This window comes from Dermacentor silvarum, chromosome 1 (genome assembly GCF_013339745.2).
Source record: "Dermacentor silvarum isolate Dsil-2018 chromosome 1, BIME_Dsil_1.4, whole genome shotgun sequence".
Taxonomy (NCBI): domain Eukaryota; kingdom Metazoa; phylum Arthropoda; class Arachnida; order Ixodida; family Ixodidae; genus Dermacentor; species Dermacentor silvarum.
In genome coordinates this window covers 305,018,041-305,038,822 of record NC_051154.1, presented here as the reverse complement: position 1 = coordinate 305,038,822, position 20,782 = coordinate 305,018,041, and positions in this window count along the sequence as shown.

The following is a 20,782-nucleotide window of genomic DNA, read 5'->3' as shown; positions in this document are numbered from 1 at the left end:
GTTCTTAACTATAATTGTGCTATCTGCCACAAGCAACCTTTAAAGATTGTTGAAAGTGTTCGCCGAAACACTCATATATTCGCAGTCATGCAGTATGTGTCCCTTGCAGTTATAAGTCGTGCAGTACGTTGCTTCGACGCGTTGAAACAACGCGCGTCCGATATACGTACGAGAAATTGTGCAGGGAACGTTGACGCGGCCGCGGTGCCTGACGCACGTTGGATCCGGCTTCCGCTGTTGACTTTCGCGCAGCCGGAAAAAGCGTGTGTTTCCAAAAGAAGAGCATTTTTTTAACACTTCCGCTTGACACCACATTCGCGTGTATAGAGTTCAAGGCGTAAGACGGATGGCACCGCCGTGGTTGTTTTGTGGCTATGGTGTCGGGCTGCTAAGCACGAGGTCACGTGATCGAATCCCGGGCCGCGGCGGCCGCATTTCGATGGGGGCGAAATGAGAAAACACCCGTGTACTTAGATTTAGGTGCACGTTAAAGAACCGCAGGTAGACCAAATTATTTCGGAGTCCCCCACTGCGGCGTGCCTCATAATGAAATCGTGGTTTTGGCACGTAAATTAAACCCCATAATTTTGTTTTTGTATTTAAGACGGAGGCTGCGTTTACTACGCAGCGGTGCCATGGTGACAAAATGTGAAGGCAATTAGCGTTATGTTGGATACGTGGCATTCACTCATTGCGCGTATGAAGCGACGGACGCGTTTCGAGTAGGCTGCATATGTTATCGCGAGGTGTCAGTGTGAATATAATTAACACTGTCGCATGCAGTTGGCGTAACGTAGGCAAACAGGCAAAGGATGAACCGAATTTACTCGAATTTAGGTCGACCACGATGTATTGAACTCGCCGAGATGTAAAGAGATATAATTGGAATATAAGTCAACCCCCATATCTTTTTTAGAAAAAAAAACAAGAAACTTTGAACTTGACAGATCTTTATGGACCGTAAGCTCGGCTGCCAAATCTCGCTAGTCGTTGACACAAACTGCACACTCGTCAGAACTACCACAGAAGTCGTCGCCGTCGTCGGATGCTTCGCAGGCGTCCTCGGCACCCTAAGCGACGTCATCCTCGGTGCCGTCGAGTGCATTAGGCATGAAGTATTTTTTTAAACTCAGTCTGAATAATCTCCAGGGCTTTACGGCGGGCGCGGCGACGGAGGAAGTCCGTTATCTCGGTACATTTGCTAGCTTTGTTCACGAATGTACGTCGAGATACTTTGGTCACGAATACAGGTCGATAGGTCATTTTGGGTAACATTTTCTATTAAAAAAGACAGAATTAAAAAAACATAAAACAAAAAGATCGACCCACATTCGAATAAGTACGGTATATTCGTTCGCCACGGAGGGTATATCACCTGGGTAGTAAACATATTTTTCGGCAATATTGGCACGGATTAGTGGACAAAGCATACTGTGACTTCCTGTATTGTGCTTTGAGGGCCAATAATGTTATGTGCTTGCCACCAAACGTTTCTTTAGAGCGATGCGGGTATTACGTTCTCACATGGATTCAGCATGAAATCACGGCACTTTACCGCACGTTGGTGGCTAAGTTTATATGCCACATTCGGGTTGGTGCACTCGCCGCGGGCAAATTAACCTTTTTATGTTCTAGTTCCTTTTTCACTGCATAGTGCTATGAAGTCTGCCTGCCGTATATGGTAGCAATTTGAGCTTGAGAGACACTATAGCCATTGGTGCAGAACGAACCTGCGGTGGCAGATTAGCTTCAAATAGGTGATAAATAAGCTAGAAGGACGTTCAAAACAAGAAGGACGGTATTTGACAAATCCGCGTGGTCACACGTCTTTCTGTATGCTGCTTTACAGCAAGCCAAATGCACTAGCACCTTAATTCATTTTGCACCTTTGATTTCCTTCACTCCTTTCCCCAGCATTGATTAGCCAGTCGGTACTTACACTGGCTGGCGTGCCTGTCTTCCCCTCCCTTTCTCCTCCTCCTTCCCACGAAATGAAACTGCATTAGACTTACTTGTGTTGCTTGTGCCCTATACGACTGCGTGGAACAAGTCGGCGACATAACAAAGACGAGCATGCTTCTTGGCTGAATGAAGCAATCGGCCCTTGTATCATTGCGGGAGGTCACCGTGCGTTCTGGATTAACCGGCAGTCGCAGCGATAGCGGGTGCCTCGAGAATTCACAACATTTATCTCGCTCAATCTATAACGGACGACCGCTTCTCTGTATATATAGACTGCTCCAACGTTTGCAACACAAGAACAACCTCCTGAAGAGAAGTCGCCTTGCACAAAGGCGCAAGCACGATAACGATGGCCACGTGCCAAAAGAGAAAGATCTTATAAATGGCGCACGGAGCGGAAACGTGCTACACAACGCTTCACGTAACTAGAGGCGTATTTCGCTAACACATGTGCGCGTGAGTGTGTAGTTAGTTAGTTAGTTAGTTAGTTAGTTAGTTAGTTAGTTAGTTAGTTAGTTAGTTAGTTAGTTAGTTAGTTAGTTAGTTAGTTAGTTTTCGTGTGGGCGGACATGCCTTACCGTGTTAATAGAGTGAATCCATGCACCTCCATGCGCATAGCACACTGTACTTACCATTACCTTTATTAAAATGAAATGTTAGTACGCCTTTTTCACCACACGGCGTCAGCTGAAAACGAGGCATTTTCAACCCGAGGCTTGGTTGCTATCTTCAATTCCTGCCGCTGCCGCCGCCGTCGCTGCCGGCTCGCGTTGCGAGTAGGTCAAGGTGGTAAACAAACCTTACTTACAGATACAAACTGCACGCAAATATGGCGCTACACGTACTACACACATTTCCCTAACAATGCTCTACAGAGTGGCTGGCACGGTGGTGGCTGGTATACAGGTTAAAACCCCACAGCATCCGTTGTCAATTGGTGTGCAATCGTCTGAGCACTCATTTCTTGAGGCGCACGGCGTCTGAGGGCAAGTAAAACTGTGTACTCAAACTAACAGTCATTCATAACTGAGTACATTAAATATTCATCACTATGCGATAGATTCAATTTTTCTCTTAGCCAGTGTGAGATGGAGATAGCGGGGGCCGTCACATAAGCGTCTGTACCAAAAACAATTAGGGGCAACTTCACAGTATAGTGCTGCGAAGACTGGGCAAACAGCGAAGCTGGAGACGCCACCTAGCTTTATCTCGGTTCGGTCAAGTTTTTGCGAGGCTATGCTTCGAGACTCGGCCACGTTCTGCGAAAGATCACCCCGGAATCATCGACAGCCCAAGGAACAACGAACAATCGGTCATTAAAGAATCTGAACGCTTCCGGATGCTCAAACGCTTTTTCTCGGTTTGGCGGGCTCGTAACTCCGGATCCTCTGCGAATCGCCGACGTTTCGCCGCCGCTGCGGCGGCGTGATACTCGGGATACTCCGCACGGTGCAGTGACGTCATGGCTCGGCAAAGCTAAGGCGAAGCAATGTGGCGCGCGCGATGACATCACGGCTCACGCAGCTGTGGCGAGGCTCAGCGCGGTCGGCGCAGCTGGGGCGAAGCGTTGCTAGGTGACGCATGGTGACGTCATCGCCAGGCAGAAGTTTTGCGACGTACACTCGGCGGACCATCCTCGAGCTTAAACACCTTCGCTAGATCACAGGGGTGTGTGCCATTGCGCTCAGACCCTTTCTGCACTACCACCTCGATCGGCCCACATTTACTGTTATGGCTCGGCAAAGCTAAGTTGAACCGATGGTGCGCTCGCGATGACGTCAGGGCTCACGCAGCTGTGGCGAGGCTCGGCGCGGTCGCGGCGTTGCTAGGCTACGCATGGTGCCGTCATCGCCAGGTGGAGGTTTTGCGCCGTACACTCGACGGACCAACCTCGAGCTTAAACACCTTACAAGTCAAAAGAAATGCTGCTTTTCCCCGTCAAAGGATCCCTTCCATCCAATGGTGTCGTTGCGTGATCGTGACGTCGCGGCCGACCACCTGACACCTACGAGTAGCGCTGTTGGAGCCATGGGTCTCTCTGAGTGCAACCGCACGCATAAATAGTTCCGAAGGGCGCATTTATTTTGAGCGAAAATAAAATCTTAGCTCAAATTCTTTATTTGCCCGTTACTACACATGAGGTGAAAGGGCTTATTTGCCAATTGGAGCAGTGAGTTGAATTCCAGTAGACTGCAGCGGCGGCTGTTTCCTGACCGCGATGAGAGGTGACGCAGAAGACGAAACGCCAGAGCGATCGTCATTACGGAGTGTTCTAAAAACACTGCTCACAACACACAAACGAGACTTTTCACGGAATTCACCTTGGGATATGACTGAATGGCACTAAAGTCAGCTTGAGAGCGCCCGATCTCACTGACGACGCCGAAGGGTAGACGCGAACAGCGGAGGCGGCATTTTGATAAAAGTCCGTAGGCGCGGAAGAACAAGCCTTTTTTTTTTTTTTTTTTTTTTTTAAGCGAAAGCTTCATTACGCTACCTCGGGCAGCCGTCGGCGACTCAACACTTTTCACCTTGAGAGCTAGAGGTCAAACCACAAAAGAGCATTAAGGCGCGTTTATAGACCGACGTTATCGACACGCGGGCGAGCGTCATCAGACGCCGGGCGCGTCGGAGCGCATTGGCCGCGCGTCCGGTTACGTAGACGCCGGGCGCGTCGGAGCGCATTGGTCGCGCGTCTGGTTATGTTGGCGGCGCCAGTACGTCGAACCATCGGTCGAACTATAGCCGCTGTTGTTATCGCCAACGTGACATAACGTGTGCGCGCGTTCACGCTACGTCGGACTATATTTAGGCCTTTACGGAACCCTGAAAGGAGACATTGCCGCCGTTGCCCGAGTAGAGTTGGGCCTGGCTGCGAGTTGCAACCAAGTCTCACTACTTTACTGACCACCGCAGTGTCTTCATAGGCATAAAAATGATGAATAAACACTGTTTTCATTGAAAATATGTCTGTATATCATTGCAAAACCACACCTCGGCCACAGCTCGACAATGGGCCTAGCCAGGGCAGTGAAGCTTTCGCTATCAACCAGGGTTAACCAAAGCTAAACCACAGCAATTTTGGTTTTCGCGACCACGGCGCGATAGAAACGTGACGTTGGCCGATGACGTCACGTTGACACAGCCACACCATTGGCTGGAAGGGGGTCCTTTGACGGGGAAAAGCCGCATTTCTCTTGACTTGTATCGGACTACAGTACACAGGGGCGTGTGCCACTGCGCTCGGACCCTTTCTGCACCAGGATCGGCCCACATTTTGTTCGCTCTGCACGTACTAACGGTCGGCTTAAACAGCTCCGCTGTTAAAGAAAAAAAAAACGTGAATCATTCAAATGCATAATCTGTACAAAGTACGCGGAAAGCATCCCGATGTGGGTGTGTTAATGAGATGGCATTGAACTGGTTGCACGCACGTTTACACAGTGCTATGCCTGTGCTTAGGCACATGATGACTTGATCATAGAACTTTGTACATGTTTGTTGTTGTGACCACTATTGTGACTCTAGCGCTCTTTAGATGCTTCAGCGCCCACATGCTCAGCGGGTCGGTGACTGTGTTCAAGAAAGCATAAATACGTGCAAGTATCTTGCCAATCTCGAATTTCGGCTATCTTGCGCGGCCGTGCTGCACCGTGAACTGCATCCGGTGTAGTGGGCCTTGAAGAAATGCTACCTGTAACACGATCCTGATGCCAGTGCAGCTTGTAAGCTGGCTCATTCCGTAGTCGCTGCGCTAAAAATGTGTCGCATAGACTACAGGTGGAAAGCAGTTGAATGTGGCAAATAATGTTTCGCATGCCAAAATCATGCCAAAAAAAAAAAAGAAAGTTTCGAGGAGAACGCCGAGGTCCCGGAGAAGCGGCGAACCGTGGAACGACTTCTGATGGCGAAAGCGACGCTCTATCCTCTCCATGTCGCGGACTCCTTCAACTAATGGGTGGTTGCTTGGTTCTCTGACCGCGAACGCTAAGAGACGAGTGCTCGTATTCACAAAGCTCTTCGTTCGTGAGTGCTTGCTGCCATTGGTCGGAACCCTTCTCCAACGATATGTCCAGCAGCAGGACTATAGTTGGAATTTCCCTTTGCGAACAAATATAGCGTAAGTGATTTTTTAGTGGATACAGGCCGTAATATGGTATACATATAACGAATCGTCTTATTTATACCCATCTGTACTACTCTTAGAAATTTGCCGGTGAAGGGCTCCGTTCTTTATGGATTTCGCGAAGAAACAACAAACGGCGACTAAATAACCTCACTGCAACAAATGTATGTACATCTTCAAGTGCATAGTTCCTTTATTAAAGCGAAGCTGTCTTTGCTTTCCTCCCCGGGGTCTGGCGCGTCTGCTCGGTTTGTTTCTCGCCAATTAAATTGGGCCTATCAATGAGAGAGTGCAATAATAACCTTGAGCAATCCCGGAGATGGTGTAATCAGAACCGTGCATGCAATCTGCGGTCGTCACGTGGGTCAGGTGGTGCAGTCACTGCATATCACGCCACTCTCTTCTCGGACGTGTGGCGTGCTTCCCCCTGCTTCTTCCTTTAGGTGGCTGATATAAAGTGGTGCTCAACGGAATTGAAGCGGATTGCAAAGCAGCTAACGCTGTCTTCGACAATCGTGGTTTCCACCAGACTTTTTTGTTTTCCAAGTAAACGGAAACTGGCGCTTCTGCATTGGCGGAAGGACACCTCTCATTCAATGTCACAGCTTCCAAATATGTGCTATTGGCTTTGCGACTCAAGGTAGTGAAAGTAAGTGGGCAAGGCCACTGGAGTATAACACGATGTGTTATCAAGGTGCTTCAGCCGTGTGTATTTGTTGTGCACCATCCTTCAGCCGTGTTTTCCACGCGAGCATCTGCCTTGCTGCAAAGATGTTCGCGCGAACTCCTCTTGGCACTCATGAAAAAAAAAAAACAAAGCAATCAACACAGAAGTAAGAAGAAAGAAGAGGCACATCGACCTTAAATATATGCGTGCTGGTAAATGCAGTAAGAAAACATCCGGCCGTCAAAAAGAGGCGCGTCCATCGAGATGCTACGGAAATAGTCTTTAAATGTGCAAGAAGTGCCTGCGAGCGGTGTTAATTTGGTCACTGTTTGTGCGAAAGACGGCCATCGCGGGCCGTTATGAAGCTCACATGTGGCACGACACGCACTCTGAGGAGAAAGAGAGAGGACCGCAGAAAAGGAAAGGATGGCCAAGAAGTCGCGAAACTAACAAGAACAATATGCGGCTGGCTCCACCCTGCTCCGGGAGACGGGGGCGAACCTGTTAGAAAGAAGCGGAAGCAGCGCCCGCCGCACCAAAATGAACCACGGTGTCAAAGACGTCCGCGCAGGCCGGCGGAGCTGATGAACCGGAACGAGGATCGTTGAGGTCAGTAACCTCCGAATAAAGCGCAAAGAGTTGCACATAACGGAAAACGTCGACACAACCCCAAGGAAAGCCCTAAACTCGGTTTCTGGGGAGAATTGGTCGGACAACTTCCCTTATTAGGCACGAAACACCCTGACCTGCCGAAGTTCACTGCCTCCCCGGAAGCACCGAGATCCGGACGGATCCGGGAGAAGGTCTCGTTTGTCCACGACTGCCGACAAATAAAGGCATAGTCAAACGATCAGGGTTATCTTGTGCGGGCCATTGGCCTTTGTAACCGCGTTTCACGGACATCGATCTTGTTAAATGCTGACGTCAGTGCCTCTCTTCTCGCACTACGAATCTTCGCAGATTCTATGCTGGCTCGTGCGGTGCTTCGATCGCGTGAATTTAATTGCCGCGTACCGCATTACAATTATGGCGGGTGGGGTTTACTGGTTTTATACTTGACCCTGTATACTGGCTTTAAAACGTGCTGGTGGTGGCTTTGAGGCCTGCTTGCGCTCAGCCTTGGCCTAAATTTCCTCAACGAGGAGCCCCGGGCAGGTGGCTTCTCATAAAGGTATATGCAAACCAACACCGGTAAGACTTAAGTACATTTGACCACGTCCTCCTTTATTTCTCTGTCATCAACATCTTTAAGGCAGCAATGCAAGCGAAGTGCACACACGTGAACTCGCGCAAGCAGAAAGGCGCGGGAATGCGCCTCTTGAACGAAGCAGGACGTGCGCATCGACTCATTGTCTTTCTTCATATTTTCCTGTCCCCTCTTCCGCATCCCTAAGTGTCGGGTAGCCGCGAAGCTGGCTTTATCTCCCTACCTTTTACTATATATATATATATATATATATATATATATATATATATCATGTAAGAAGCCAACAAACATAGACACCAAGGGCAACATAGGGGAACTTACGTGTGCTTACTAATTTAAATAAAGAAATGATAAATTAACGGAAATTAAAGTGGATGAAAAAACAACTGGCCGCAGGTGGGGAACGATCCCATGTCTTCGCATTACGCGTGCGATGCTCTTACCATTGAGCTACCGCGGCGCCGTTTCCCCATCCACTTTCTGGGGTATTTATGTTTTACTACAACAACTAACCCTGGGAGTGTTAGCCAGTGCCACCACTCACAAACCTTGGCCGCAGGCGTCACGAGTACGTGATCTTTTTGGGTGAAGGCAACTGGTCAATAAACCCACATATGCTACCTGAACATATGCTACCTGAGTGGTGGCACTGGCTAACACTCCCAGGGTTAGTTGTAGTAGCAAAACATAAATACCCCAGAAATTGGATGGGGAAACGGCGCTGCGGTAGCTCAATGGTAACAGCATCGCACGCGAAGTGCGAAGAGGTGGGATCATTCCCCAACTGCGGCCAGTTGTTTTTTCATCCACTTTCATATGCATTAATGTATGATTTCTTTAGTTAAATTAGTAAGTACACGTAAGTTCCCCTATGTTGTCCTTGGTGTCTATGTTTGTTGGCTTCTTACATGATTATTCAATATCGAGCCCCTCGGTTCCCTTTCTTCTCGTTCATATATATATATATATATATATATAAGAAAGGCTTTATTTATTTATCATTATTTGCTGCTTCAATTGACATCTTGCGAATTAAGGTTGCACGCTACACGCCGAGGTGGCGCATAACTAAAGAGCTGAACTAAAGTATCTCAACTCGTGTAAAGAGCGCTCGAGCAGAGCCGTCGTCGTCGCGAACGCACCAAGGGGCAGGCACCACACCACTCAGCGATGATAGACAGCACGCAGGATAAAATGGGGGGAGGGGGGGGGGGGTGTTACGAAACCGCGAGCGAAGGCTGAAATGGGCCGCTGCCACAGAAGGATAAACACGGCGGCGCGCACAAGTTGGCGATGGCGCGACGTCACCGCAGGCGCTTGCAAGGGCGGGGGAGCACCCCCGCACGCGAGGGAAAAAAGCCTGCGCCGGGCCGCGAGCGCGCTGACTGTTCTTGCAGCACGGCGGTTCACCAGCTCCTTACAAAGCACGGCTTCGCGTTCGGTTTTATTTCTTTAGTTCTTCGTTCAGTAGAAACAATAAGATCACTCGCTGCTGCGCCGAAGCCAGCGTCAGTTTTGCCATTCTTTACACAAAAGTGGCCACCAAAACAACCGTTAACCAAGCTTCTATAGTTAAGTAACAAACCAGCCGAAGCCTCCTGCTTTTCAGCGGTCTTTCCAACCAGTTACGCAACAACCGAAGCGGGAAAACGAAGGGCATTCTCCACGGCCTTACTACTGCGCCCCCCCTCCCTCCATTTTCTTTTCAAGAAGCCCACGAAAAAGAAGAAAAAAGAAACGCGTTGCAGCAGCGTGCCAGTTGTGTGGAATAGTTCTAGTGCCAGTACTCGGTGAACATCCGAGCTTCGCATTTATGGTCCTCAAAAGAGTAGCGCGAAAGCTCTGCAAGCTCAGTGCATGCAATTCGGGAAGCTGCGGTTTAAAAGGAAAAGTAAAACCGATAATTTTGGGCCTCATTCTATAACTGTTGATTTTATTTTCCACTACTCTTATATCGCCCGTCTCGCCGAGTCTCTGATCCCGGAGATGGCGGCGGCGCGACTGGGTGAGTGAAAAGAATTTGTTACAAAATACGGCTCCTGATGCACAACCGCAAGTTGAGAATTCGAGGAAGAGAAAAGGTTGCAAAAGTATTCGCTATCATGCTCATGTTTTTGTGCGCCTCACGCGAGTAAAAGGACAAGTGTCCGTTTATAAGAAGCGTTTATATGAACCGAAGAGTATATACGGGGAAAGTTTGTGGGCTAAAAGTAAACATCATGTTATTAGTTTATATTCGGTTTATTCCTTTTAAGGATTATGGTATAAGGATTATGGTATAAAAGTTGTATAAACAAGAATAAAGTGCCTCGGAACGGTTGGCCAACGCTTCGGTAGGTGGGCCTATCTTAATGTTGTACGTATCTTAATTTATCTTAATTTTCTATCCTAATTCTCGTCATAGTTCTCAAAATATGGGAAACCTGCCTGTTCAGCGAACTCGTTCTCGGCGTTCAATCAAGCATTTGGCAGCCGAGAGAAGTGCTAGAACGATTAATGCACTCTAAAAAAAATGCCAACTGCTTTTGCATCATCTCTCGCGGAGCTTACTGTTGGCTCAACTCGTTCCCTTCTGCGACGATATTCCATAAAGAATAACAAAACGCGTCGTCGTGCAGGGATCACCGACGAAACTAAATGGATGGTGCTGGTGTCAATGTTTTCGGATGTTAAATGTCGTGAGGCGTCGCCACCACCAACGTCGTCAAGGCTGCGAAGTTGTAAAAAAAAAAAAGATCACCCTTAAAGGTCCTGGTTTGTCCCTTGCCCTTAGGGTTGCGAGTGAAGGAATAAACTTTATTCCCGAGACCAAACTGTTGATGCCCGGAGCAGGGCGGCCACCCTATTCCGGGTTGTCATGGCCCTGTACTGATAGCCTGTTCAGCAGCCGTAGCTGGTCCTCAGGACCTGGGTTTGTGAGCTGGGCCTCCCACTGGTCTTCTGTTGGTGCTTGCATTGGGCAACACCCTTGCGGCTGCAAACATTTTTCTTTTTTTGCTCTACATGACAGTGAGCGCAAACCAACGCACAAACTACACCTGCGGTGAGAGGAGGCGTGTAGTTGAGGGCTGTGTGCTAATTCTCATCACTCGCCCCCAAATCTCTGACTCGAGAGTTTGATAGGTATGAAAGTTGTTTATGCCTTGCAGTTTACGTGTCATCCGTTTTCGTGTCGCCATGTTTACTTGCCACAGTAAGTATAGCCCACCCCCCCCCCCCCCAAAAAAAAAGAAGATAAAAAAAGAAAAGACTCAGTTGTTTCTCATCAACGATGCGAGTAACCTCAAGGGTGAGTATGCATGGTAAAAACCAGCGCCCTCAAAGGGTTTTTTTTTGGGGTTTTTTTTTGTACTGTGATAGAGTCATCCGTGTCCCACTAACACCAGTGTCGCACGGGAATTTCAGACACTACGCTAGCGTTCGACGTCGGAAAACTAATACACCCGGCCGGATTGTCCGCCTCGCGCATATATAAGAGGGCGAACGGCGCCCTTGGTAGCATAATATATGTATGATGCAGCTCCAACACAGCCATACTCCGCTCCGTTTTCAGCCCGGTTACAGCAAAGCGTCGCGATCCCTTCGGAAGACTTGGAAAAGCACACGCCGACGTGCGACTGCGTAGCCAATTCGTGAAATTCGTGCCGTTCATTTAGCGCTCGTCCGATCTTCTTTTTAGTAACAGCCGCAACGGCGTTTCACAGTTTGCGTCTGCTACACCAATGAACTCAATCGTCGGTTCGTGGAAAAGGGCTTGGACTGTGGCTTGACTGTGTTCAAATATACCGCTGTTCTCATTAAGGTTATACAGCTACTCTTGAAATATTTTTCAGGTGTTATTCCCAGGAAATTATCGACAGTGAGAGAACAAGAAAAAGCGTCAGCCTTGGGCAAACGCTTCGGCAAGGAGACGAAAACAGGTATAACCCTTTAGAAACGTTGGCTCCGGCCTTGTTGGACCACCGTTGATTACTTCAAGTATGCCCCTTCCTGTGAACCTTTGTCTCGCTTGGATTACTCCCAAGAAAGTAGTCTGTGTCCGCACTCACAAAAATCACTTACGCTAGAATTGTTCGCAAGAGCAAGTATACCAGCCAGTCCTGATGCTCGACATATTAGCACCGAAGGCGTTCGGCCAATGGCATAGAGCACTTACGAACGAACACCTTTGTGAATTTGGCCCCTGAACAAAATCTTCGATGGATTTTCTCAGAAAATGCCCCACCGTGCATGTCACGGAAAATTTGAGGCTCATTCGAGGCTCATTTGATCTCCTGATGGAGGATCATTTATTGATATACAGAATACACAAAATGATATCGCATGACATTTCTCTCCAATGATAACGTGAATTGTGCGCGGGTTTTTTGTTTGTTTGTTTTTTCTCTCTCTCCCCCCCCCCCCCCTGCCATCGACTGCTGTTGTGCCCAAGTACATAGAATAAGTACATACGGTGAACCGTGGTCGCCTTCTCCCTGGGCAGCTCCTTGGTGAACGTCTTCAGATATAAGAGAGAGAAAGTATAATGAGTCTGCAAGCAAACGTTTAACGATCCTTGGGGTGCCTCGAGCGTCGGTATATAGAGCAGAATTTCATATACAGACGCGCTGAGCGTTTTCTGAAAGCGCCCAATAATATACATTTTGCGTCCAGGCTACTATTTCGCGCGCAGGTCATCGCTGGAAATACAGCGGCGGACCAGCCTTACCTCGAAGGTCACCAGTAAAGGTTGCCTAAAATAATGAAATGGGAATGTGGGTCGTACGTATACCGTGCTGCACTCACTTGACCATTTCCTCTATACTTCAACGATTTCACTTTTGTTGCGCTCGCAAAAAAAACAAAGAAGGCAAACTGGCACAGTTCCATGAGCCACTGCAAGCGTCACTAAAAATCAATACTGGGAGAGCTGGGCACGATCTAAAAACTTATGAATGTGTCGGTGGGTCATGACATATAACTTGAAGTTATATTTTACCTTTGCTAGTTCGAAGTTACTCTCCAAAGCGAGGGAGGAGAAGAACGCAGCACGTGTGGATCGCTTCGTAACGTGTCGAGGCGCGTTTGTTTCCTCTCCGTGTGATTTCGGCAAAGGAAGATCGTGATCATGGTGAGGATGAAAAAGGTGGCCTGACGATGACGATGGTGCAATAGAACGGACGGAACGACAGACGGACAAACAAAGCATGTTTCGCGCTTTTAACGGCAGTGAGTGAGTGGACAAACTTTATTGAATTGAGTAAAACTTTCGTCGATAGGTAGACCATGCACACAATATATAGGGCGGACGGAAACAACGTAAGTGCGAATATCGACATTTCATACATGGTGGGCGCTGCTAAAGCGTCACAGTGATGAAATTTCGCGAAGAACATTTCAACCGCACGGGCGCGCCCAGGTGCCGTACATATATACGACAGTTTCAGCATACACGCGGCGCGGAGCTGAGCCCCGAGCCCAAGCCGACTCATCAGTCATGAAACCAAGCGCGCAGAAAGGTGTATTTCTGTGTCACAACGGCATCGGACTTTCCGTGCGCGCGGCAGATGCGAACATTTCCATGCTGGCAGCAAGAGCAGACATCGAGCAGTGATGGATGGCCGGCGGCCTGTGTGGCATTAAGCGCGGCGCCGCTCTATACAGTAGTATAGTGAGCATGCGTATATACACGACATTAACAGCCGGCTGTATAAAGCGAGGCCTGAACAGTTTCATCTTTCGCTTTGTTTCCTCGTTTCCTCGGAGCCACCAGCGTTTCATCGAATGGCGCTGAGACGACTGTATGTTTGTCCTGTTAAGCTTCTCGGAATCGTTATGCAAACGCACGTGGGCGAACGACACGCGGGGTCGAAGGCCTCTTTATTCGTGAAAGTGCTGAGAGCTGCGCTCATAAATCTCGCATCTTTTGATGCAGTATACACTGTGCAACTTGCGTTTCTTTTTTCGACATTACGATAGCCATCGGTGTTCGCCTGCTGCTCAGAAAGAACTGCTTGTTCGGATAATGGGGACGTATACAGGGTGTCTCATTTTAGCTGCACCAAATTTTTAAAAATTGCCTGTGGCAGATAGCACAATTATAATCCTTGATCTAAACTACTCGATGAGGCGGCCATTACTTCCACGAGAAATCAAAACGCCTAATTGAGTAATTAGCATAATTACGCTAGTTAACTTTTTAATTAATGATTTTACGGCACATCTTTCAATCCACGAATTATAGCCGCTGAGTTCGCAAGGCGTACCCGCTAGGAACGAATTCTCAGGACTGAACCAGTTTCGAGATATTAATTTTTAACGTGTCCGACGAAATGTATGGGCGTTCCAGTTAACTTTTTGAGGAAGACGCTGTTTTATGCATTGAAGCGCAAAGTTAACTGGAACGCCCATGCATTTCGTCGGACACTTTGAAAATTATTATCTCGAAACTGGTTAGGTCCTGAGAATTCGTTCCAAGTGGATACGCCTTGCGAACTCAGCGGCTATAATTCGTAGATTGAAAGATGTGCCGTAAAATCATTAATTAAAAAGTTAACTAGCGTAATTATGCTAATTACTCAATTAGGCGTTTTGATTTCTCGTGGAAGTAATGGCCGCCTCATCGCGTAGTTTAGATCAAGGATTATAATTGTGCTATCTGTCACAGGCTATTTTTAAAGATTTGGTGCAGCTAAAGTGAAACACCCTGTATACATGGACGGTATACAAGCGTGCGAACCACTTCAGCAAATATCTGATACGAGAATTTTTTTTTTTTTTTTTGGCATTGAATTCCTCGCTGTCCTGTGCCCTGAATAAAATATACGTTCTGCTCTTGTTCTTTAGCGTGCACCCAAATCACGGCACATGGGCGTTTTTATCATTTCGCACCCACCGACATGCGGCCGCCGCGGGCCGTATCGAAAGCGCGACCTCGTGGTCAGCTGCGCATCGCCATAGCTACTGATCGAACGCGCCGGGTCACTAGCTATATGGCGTTCTCCGTGCTGGTGAGCACAAGATCGTGGGTTCGATTTTCGGCCACGGTGTCCGCATTCGAATGAGGGTGGAATGCAAAAACGCACGTGTACCGAGCTTTGGGGTCGACATTATTCCGGAGTCCCCGACTACGGCCTCTCGCTTATAAACCGTCAATTGCCTCTGGTATAGGCTAGAAACCACAATGTAAACGACTTATGAATAACAAGTACCAAGCAGTTCTTGCGTGTACGGACAGTTATGAGAACCCGGGCTCAAGCGCATTTCTCCCGTCAAAGTTATGTTTTTACGCAAAGCTACACATTCCGCGCATTTGAATTGTTCCTGAAAATAAAATAAAATAACCCCCCCCCCCCCCTGTTCTGAAGTGCGCAGCTTCTCTAAGATGAACAGCGTGCTATAAAAACCGCGCTTGAGAGCTAACTTACTTTATGCTCATTTACATCTTCCAGCGGGTTCTTCTCATCTTTCAGTCCTTTTTTGCCCCCTTCCCCAGTACATGGTAGCAAACCAGGCTCAGCCTGGTTAAGCTCCCTGCTTTTCCCTTATCCCTTCCTCTTTCCCCCTCTTCCTGCGGGTTCAGAAACACGCATGAACTTCCCCGGGGAATTATTCATGCAAAATGTTCGCTCTTGACAATTGAACTATATTTAAACTATGATTGAACGATATTCGCTTCTGTGCACTATTCACGTATCGTAATATGCTGGGTTCCTGGCCTCAGAGGCATTGAGGGTAATTTGCATGCCGATGAACTCGCTACATCCATAGCAACGAAAACTTGCAACGCTCCCATAGCTGTCACAGCTATATATTTGAAACCTTTCCAGCAGAGAAAACTAAGAAGCTATTGGCAACACCTTTGGGATGCTGAAATGTCTAATAAGCTTCACCTATAATTGAACCACAGTTAAGCATTTGGACATCATCAACGAAATCACGGGAGGCCGACGTCCTCTTAACTCGGTTGAGAATAGAGGCCGTATTCTGAAACGTTCGCCTAGGCTAAATTTCTTTTTTCGCTTTCAGGCGTGCGCTCTAATTGACTGGTTGAGCAAAATTGAATGACGCCCGGCTCAACGACCCAATCAGCTCATCCAATTTTGCTAAAACAGCCAATCAGCGTACGCCTGAAAGCGAAAAAAGAAATTTCGCCTAGGCGAACGTTTCAGAATACGGCCCTAGGACACGCGTATATATGGCACACACAACTTTTTGTTGACTGGTGAGGAACCTCCGATCTGTGGTAAATGTAGTGAGAGGTTGATCGTCATTTACGTCTCACTGGAGTGCCGGGAAGCAGACGCAGAAAGGAAAAAAAACACTTTTCTCTAATTACTGAATGCTAAATGCGCAAAATTGAGAAACAGGACACCACACAAGAAGATACACACGGAAAGAACGAGCGCAGTCGATCTGCGATCGATCTTTCTGTGTGTCTATACTTGAGTGGTGTCCTGTTTCCTAATTTTGCGCATTTAGCATTCAGTCATTAGAATGAACCAACTAGCCCCTCGGGACACTCTAATTAACTTTCCTCTAGCCTACAGGCAACATATCCGGCCCTCTTCATCCCAGCAATGTTTCTCGGTAAAGAACCGTTATTCAACACGAACTCAGTATTATATTTTTTCATTGAAATCCGCTTATACTACATGTTATCAGCCCAAGGAATTCGTAGCGCGGCCTCTCTTGAGAAGCCGCTGTTGCGGTGATAGCGTTTTGTATAGCGCACGCCTCAAGGCCCTTATACTCTCCAAGGATCCTGATGAAGTGGTAATGCTATACTGACAGTAACACATTTCAGTATATGACTTCTTCGTAGCATATCTTTTATTTTCGCCCAGCATATCATTGTACACACAATGTATCACTGTCATAATTTTACTTAAATGTATACTTAACGCACTTTACAGCGAATGTTTTAGGCCAATATACAGCCACGTCACATATACCCTTTGACATTAACCACACCATCGACTGCATCATACCATTATTTGGCGCTCTTTGGCCTTCCCTGGCCCTTGCGCCATAAAACCTCATTAATCATCAATCATCGCCGCTCTTGACTTTCTGACTTGCGATTAAAATAATGTTTTTTCTATTTTTTATTTTTTATTAACAGTAACTCGAACGCTTCGGCACTATATATGATTGCACTGAATATCAGCTACTGAGATTGTCGACTGCAAATTTCAATGTTTCTCTGTTTCACTTTTGTGCTGAGGTACCCTGTTCGCTGTGTCTATCAATAATAACTGCGTAATATGTAAAACATAAAGGCAAACTCATCAGGCAACCGATTGCGTAGCTTTCTCTATCTTTCGCACCTGGCAAATGTGTTCGGAATGAGCACTGCTTATAGCGACTTTGTGAACTCTATTTTGGAAGAGTTTGGTAGCGAACTGCTAAAAATAACTCAAAGGTTTCCTTTGACCTATCATCACCCTACATTCACTTAACTATGTATTTAACGTTGCGGAGACACGAGCGACATAGTGTACTTGTTGCGAATGTTTCCAATTCAAAATAATCAAACAATCCATCAAACGCGCGCTGAGGCCCACAAACCGAAGAATGAGCCCGATCAGAAGTGTCCCAACTGCCAAACAATGCAGTTTGTTCGTGAACTCCTCTTTTTAACCAAAACCACCCGACACCCAACGCATATTCGACTCATTTTCTGCACGGTGTCACTCAACACCGGGGCGCCCATTTCACGAATCACAATAACCACGCAGCAGGTAATAAACGCAACGCCACGGGGCAACGCCTTGTGGAGCTTACGTCGAAAACTTGTTTGCTGACGCCAATGCGCTCGTTGCTGTAAAAATATTAAGCATTGTAGATTATAGAGCTATTAAATGCCAATTAGGAATTTCTTATTTTGAGCAAAGGCTTGGCAAGCCAGAAACAACACAAGTATAGAACTGCTGGCGGCGTCGACAGGGCTGAGATACAGCTCTGAACTATATATATATATATATATATATATATATATATATATATATATATATATATATATATATATATAAGACTCAGCCGCACTGTGTTTCACGAATGGACGGACGAAGCGTACGTGAGGTGCGCAAATTTAAAAGTGGTGCAGCCTTCGTTAATTTAACAAGCCGAAGCAAAGAAATGCAATTAAAACGACAATTAAAGCCGCTCGAGCTGCAACATGCGTGCCGCCGGTTAGTGTTGTCCAACCAATCATGCGAAGTTTCTCAAGTTTACCGCTAAAGCGCGCTACGCATATTGAAAGTGGTAGGGGGCCTCGGTAATATCGAGGCAGCTTTTGTGCTTCAATGCATAAAACGAAGTTTTGTTAAGAAATTAAGTGGAACGCCAATGCATTTCTCCGCAAAGTTCGGGAATTAATATCTCGAACCTGGTGTCATCCTGAGAATTCGTTCTAAGTGGATCCGCCTTGCAAACTCCACGGCTAGAATTTGTAAATTGCAATATGGGTCATAATGTAATTAGTTAAAACTTAGTTAGTCATTTTTGTTAATTAGTCGATTATGCATCTAAATTGCATAATTGGCATAATCGACTAATAATCGACTAAAATTGCGAATTCATTTTAGGGATATAAAGCCAGATATGCTGGTTTCTTTAGCAAATGATACGCTTGTACATGTATTAATTTGGTCAAGAAAGAATTGCTTGAAAATCAACACAAAGAAAGCACAGGCTATACTTTTTCGCACCAAACACACAGTTGTTGAATTAACAGAAACCTTACATCTTGATAGCGATGTAGTTAATATTGTTAACGAGATTAAAGCGTTGGGAACTACATTCTCAGAGACCCTATCATGGAACAAGCAAGTGGAAAATATCTGCAACAAGTTAAATTGCGTCACTGGACTGATTAAAATAAGAACCGTCAAATATTGCCAGTAAAAGCTAAACGTTTGATTTACAATGGATTATTTTTATCAACACTAAATTATTGCCACCTCGTATGGGGCAATACATCAATAGATAACATTAAAAAACTCAGTCTATGCCAAAAGCGCGCAGTTCGTGCAATTGCTAACGTTTCATATGCTACTCATACGTCTTCTTATTTTAACGCATTTAATATACATATACTAAAAGTGGAATTTATCTATGCCTTCCGTCTTTCGTGTACTTACCGTCTCGCCATTAAAACCAATAACACTGACTTCATCCGTTCGTTTCGTTTAGCAAAGCGACATTACTTACACAACACAAGAAATCAGGATCCTTGGCTCCAGCGATTATGCTGCACGTACAAACTATACAGAAATCATCTCATGATTTCTGTATAGTAAAAGCATACTCATCAAGTGGTTTGCCGGCTGCTGCATGCATAGTTTCAGCAGCACTGCGTATTATTTATTTCAGCTGTCGCAAAACGCTGCCAGTTGTATTTGTAGCCCATTGTATTTGTCAGTGTCTTAATTTTTCTTGAACGCTGTTTTTAGTTTCGGTGGTACCAACTTTATACTATACGTCACAAATTTTTCTCTTTTTGTGTCTCTGTTTTTGTTTTTTCTCGATCTTATTTCTTTTAGAATTCTGAGGTTATTTCATTTTCGCATGTCAGAGTAGATGGCAAACTGTTTCGTTGCCTCTTCTGTTTACATTTCACCTAATTTTGACACTGACTTTGCAACCTAATATATTACGAGATTTTTTTTTCTTTATATTCAGAGCTTTGTATTTCGTTTTCATTCTGTATTTCAGATATTTCCACGTTGTATAAAAACTAAAACGCATTCTGCTTCTTATTAAGTGATTATAGGTTATTTGTCTATCTTTTGTCAAAGTGTATGTTTTTTTTTTCAATAAGTATGTTTTTGTTGTTTCTTATACACATAACATTTAGAAGTGTACCGCGGCTCATTTGCTGCTGGACTTCGTAGGGATTCTTTTCCGTTACCCCCATATTTCTCGTAGAAAAATAAAAGTTCCTTTTGATTGATTTGATTGATTGAATTTTCGTGCGAGTAATCTCCGCCTCTTCGAGTAGACCAGCTCATGAACGAGAATTGTGCTATCTGCCACAGGCCACCTTTAAAAATTTTTTCAAAGTGTTCGCTGAAACACCCAGTACAGTTGCGGTAAGTAAGGTATACGTTAGTCATTCGCACATTAAAAGCGAGAAAGACAAAGTCACACTAACAGTTGCCAAATTTGTTTCTCCCTGAAGTACTCAATGTCGATTTGTTTGCTATACTAGAAGGCCAGTATTTTATGGATTGTGTTATTTCAAATTTGTTCGCGTAATTCCTTCGGGCAACATCTCTATTGGGGTCAAAACATCTCGTGAGAATCATCAAAACAAAAAAAAAAAGAACTCTTATATAGACGAGTGCATACTCTTACACGAGTGACATACCGCAAGCATCCGTTTTCTTTAGAAGCAGATGTTTCATACGCTATCTCTCTGTGCACAGCGCGGATAATAATAATTGTTACCAATCAAGAACGAAATATATTGCACATGAAAATAAGCAAAAATGCAGCCTGCCAACTTTTGGGAACGTTTCCCAAACGGAAACTGCCCAATTACGTGAAAATAAATTGAAATCCATGACACAACATTGGCGTGAAGGTTGCGGTGGCTTACGCGCAAAATTTAAAAAAGTGAAGTTCTGACCACTTTTTTACCTGATATATGTGCCCTTTCCCGGAAAAAAAATTAAAAAATGCTATTAAAAATATCGATTTCTTTATTCACGTTAGAGTTCGTTTAATCTGACACGAGGTGTTCCTTTTCGCATATCGTCACCGCCACGTGCACTCTAATGCTCGACGCACATGCGCAGGCGGCCGGTGCGGCAGTGGTTAACGGTACAGGCGGCGA